Below are 5000 nucleotides of genomic sequence, written 5' to 3'. Positions count from 1 at the left end.
TATATATATATATATACATATATATATATATATATATATATATATATATATATATAATGTATATATATGCATATATATACATATATACATATGTATATATATATATATATATATATATATATACATACATAATGTATATATATGCATATATATACATATATACATATACGTATATATATATATATATATATATATATATATATATATATATATATATATATATATATATATATATATAATGTATATAATGACACACAGGTTTGTGTGTGTGTGCATCGCTGTTATTGCCAAATTAAGTATCTTCATTATTGCTATTACTATTAATAGTATCGTTATCATTGTCATTATCATCATCAAACCTTCATCACACGTATTTCCATTGACATTAATATCTTTACTAGTGTCACTATTATCAGCATCATCAATAATCATTATCAATATCATTCTCATTACTGATATTATTAAAACCACTTATTTTTTTATCCGATTTAGGCCAGGCCCGTATTCGAAACCTTGCGCACCAAGAGGAAACTGAAACCAAAGCCAACCACAAGCTACCAAACACAACCCACTCCCGATTTGCACGAAACATTTCGAATTCGGAGAGAACACTTGCTGGAACAGTGTCGTCGGCTGAACATAACAAGAAAGTTCACGAGTGAACATTGGTTATGGTCAATGCTCTTAGAATTCCCCGGCCCACTTGATGTGTGTCTCCCTCCAAAGGTGGGCGTTTTGCATCTTTTTTTCATGTTTACAAGTACCGGCTTCACCGCCACGTCTATGCCATGTGTGTTTGGCCTGAGGTGATGCTCGATTCGCTCGAGGGGCACTATGCTAACACTGAAAATGGTCAGAAAAAATATATGTATGTATGAGTGTATATATATATGAATACATATATATATATATCATCATCATCATCATCAGCCTGAGTCAATCCACTGCAGGACGTAGGCCTCTCCCATTCTTTTCCAGGTTTCCCTGTCTTGCGATGTTTGTTTCCAGTCTTGGCCCCCAAATTTCGCTATTTCGTCGCGCCATCGTGTCATTGGTCTGGCTCTTGGCCTCCTTAAGTTATTTATAGTCCAGTCTGTTACTTTCTTTGTCCATCTGTCGTCTTGTCTCCGACATACATGCCCTGCCCATTGCCATTTCTTCTTTTTAATGCTCTTGAGTATATCTTCTACCTTTGTCTGTTCTCTGATCCACGTCGCCCTCTTCCGATCTCTCAGGCTAATTCCCATCATCGATCTTTCCATCCCTCTCTGGGCGCTTATTAGTTTCCTCTCCAGTAACCTGGTTGTAGTCCAGGTTTCTGACCCATAGGTCATAACTGGGAGGACGCATTGATTAAAGACTTTTCTTTTTAAGCACAATGACAAGTAACCTCTTAGTGTGCTACTGTGCCTGCCGAAGGCACTCCAGCCTAGACTGATTCGTCGCTTTATTTCCTGTTCACTTGATGTGCCTGTCTGCACGAGTTGTCCTAGGTATATATACCTGTCTACTACCTCTAGTGCTTCGCCTTGTACATGTATTTGTTTGAGTGGGACTCTGCTGTTGAACATAACCTTAGTCTTTTTCTTGTTCATCTTAAGTCCGACTTTTAGGCTTTCTTTATTCAGATCGTTTATTAATTGCTGCAATTCATCAGCTGATTCACTAAGGAGAACAATGTCGTCTGCAAATCTTAGGTTGTTTAGGTGTTCGTCTCCTATTTTGATACCCTTCCCTTCCCATTCTAGTTTCTTGAATATTTCCTCGAGGCAGGCTGTAAACAGCTTTGGTGAGATGGTGTCGCCCTGTCTAACGCCTTTTTTAATTGGTATTTTATCGGTTTCTGTGTGGAGTTTGATGGTTGCTGTCCCATCTTTGTATATATCTTCCAAGATATTACAATATACCTCCTCAACTCCCTGTTGTTGAATAGCACCTAATACTGCTGGTATTTGTACAGAGTCAAATGCCTTTTCATAATCGATGAATGCCATACACAGGGGTTTCCTATATTCGTTTACTTTTTCTCTTATTTGTGTGAGCGTGTGGATGTGATCTGTTGTTGAGAATCCGCTGCGGAAGCCTGCCTGTTCTTTAGGCTGGCTGGAATCCAGACTGTCAGAGATGCGAGCTGTAATGACTTTCGTGAACAGTTTGTAAGTAACCGAAAGGAGGCTTATGGGTCGGTAATTTTTTAATCCTTTTTATCGCCTTTTTTGTGTAACAAGATAATTGTTGCATTTTTCCAGGCTTTCGGAGTTTTTCCGCTGAGAAGACATTTGTTAAAAAGATTGGCTAGTTTCACTGTTGCGATGTCTCCTGCATCTAATATAAGGTCTATACTAATTCCGTCTTCGCCTGGTGTTTTCCCTCTCTTCATGCCTTTAAGTGCTCTTTTTATTTCTTCTTTTGTGATATTAGGTACGTCGCTAGTTACCGCGTTTGCTTCTATTTGTGGCTGTTCGTTTGAGTTGTATAGATCCCTGTAAAAGTCTTCCACTACTTTGATGATTTCATTCTTGTTATGTGATACTTCTCCGTCTGGTTTCTTAATTGCATACATTTGATTTCTCCCTATTCCTAGTCTTCTTTTAGCTGCTTTCATGCTGGTACCTGAAATCACTGCTTCATTTATTATTTGAGTATTGAATTTCCGTACATCTTCCCTCTTCTTTTTATTTATGGTCTTTGTTAGTTCAACCAATTCTATCTTGTCCCTATTTGACGATACTTTCATGTCTCTACGTTTTTGCATAAGCTGTTTAGTTTCTACCGAGAGCTTGCTGGAGCTTCGATTGTCGTTCTTTCCGCCTACTTCAAGTGCAGCTTCTTTTATTATGTCATTGAACTGTTTATTGATTTGGTCGATGTTGAGATCTTCGTCGCGGAGGAGTGAAGATCTGTTTTGGATGTTTAGGCTAAATTCTGTTGCTCTGATCCTCAAGTTAGCCAAATTTGGCTGTGGTTTACTCATTAGTTTGTTCCTTTCCCTTCTGAGATGTATTTTAATTTCGCCTCTCACCATTCTATGGTCGCTGCCTACATTTACTTTATTTATAACCTCTACATTTTTTATTATATCGCGCCTATTTGAAATTATGAAGTCAATTTCGTTTTTGACGTCAGAAGGCGACTTCCATGTCCACTTCCGTTCTAGTCTTTTTTCGAAGAATGTATTCATGATACTGAGTGATCGAGCCTCCGCAAATTCGACTAGCATTTGTCCCCTCTCGTTCCTAGTGCCTATTCCATGGTTCCCTACTGCGGTTTCGGTTATATATATATATATATATATATATATATATATATATATATATATATATATATATATATATATATATATATATACACACACACACACACACACACACACACACACACACACACACACACACACACACACACACACACACACACACATATATATATATATATATATACACACACACACACACACACACACACACACACACACACACACACACACACACACACACACACACACACACATATATATATATATATGCGGCTCACTATCTTTCTAATATTTGCTGTAGTGTCATTAACACAAGAAAATGACTTTCAGTAAATCTCTAAATATCCCATGCGCCTCCCATAGCACTCCCTCTGATGGTTATTTAAATACTGTACAGCGTCTTGGTCGCTGTACCGCAAGTGCTCACCGGAAATTGGATTAAGAAAAGTCACTGTTTCAGGAATAATAATTTGGTATTGGATTTCTCGATTAAAGTAAGTATTGCATTTCTTTATATATTACTGTCTATTGATATAGGTCAATAGTAAATTGAATAGTTGCAATATACCATTGGTAATGTTATTAGGATATTTGTAATACAACTACAATGAGTATGAGGAGGACGAGGGGGAGGGGAGGGGAGAGGATGAGGATGAGGGGGAGGGGGGAGGATAAGGAGGAGGGGAAGGGGGAAGATGAGGGTGGGGATAAGGGGAGGATGAGGATGATGATGCTACTTCTGCTGTCACTTTTATTTCTACAATGACTACTGCAGCTACCACAGCCATCACAACTAATACTGCTATTATTATTGTGTTTACTACTGCTATAATTGTTTTTAAAATTACTAATACTATTAGCACCACTACCAGTATCAACACTATCATGACTAACGCTTTTACTACTGCTGTTAATACTATTGATACTATTAATATTACTAACTTATTGTTACTACTATTACTAGTAATATTACTAGTAGGGCCATAGCGGTGATCATCATTATACTACTACAAATTAATTTAATTGCAATGATAACACTAATAATATCAATGATGAGGATAATAAAGAAAATAGGAATGGTAATTATAACAACAATATTGACTAATGACTGCAAAATAATAGGAACAATAAATGTGATTGTTATGAAAAATTGGTAATAATGTTAAATGAACAATCAAAAATAATAACAGGGATATTGGTAATCACAGCAACAAAACATGAATAATAATAGTAGGATTTACAAATGATGTATGGAAAAGATCTGTCAATACAAAGAAAATAATATAAAGTAATTATAATCTGTATCTAAAAGCATACACACATCATACACACATTAAATACATATATCTAATATATATGAAATATATAATATATATATATATATATATATATATATATATATATATATATATATATATATATATATATATATATATATGTATGTATATATATATATATATATATATATATATATACATATATATATATATATATATATATATATATAAATATATATACATATATATATGTATATATATATATATATATATATATATATATATATATATATATATATATATACACATATATGTATATATACACATACATATATACACACACGCACACGCAAATGCATATATGTGTGTGTGTGTGTGTGTGTATGTGTGTCTGTGTGCGTGTGTGTAAGTATATATACACTTCGACAGGTGGGCTCGACATCATGGCGTGACCTTCACAAGAGAGT

General features: G+C 34.9%; 1 long non-coding RNA gene across 1 annotated transcript in view; it reads left to right on the top strand.

Moving 5' to 3' along the window:
* Positions 1–5000, top strand: part of LOC138862708 (uncharacterized) — a 5578-nt gene extending 578 nt beyond the window's left edge. The window contains exons 2-3 of the long non-coding RNA XR_011398740.1: positions 493–726; positions 4963–5000. This is a non-coding gene — a long non-coding RNA (uncharacterized lncRNA). The remainder of the gene's footprint in view (positions 1–492; positions 727–4962) is intronic.

This window comes from Penaeus vannamei, chromosome 9 (assembly GCF_042767895.1).
Source record: "Penaeus vannamei isolate JL-2024 chromosome 9, ASM4276789v1, whole genome shotgun sequence".
NCBI lineage: Eukaryota > Metazoa > Arthropoda > Malacostraca > Decapoda > Penaeidae > Penaeus > Penaeus vannamei.
This window is presented reverse-complemented; position numbering and strand designations above follow the sequence as displayed.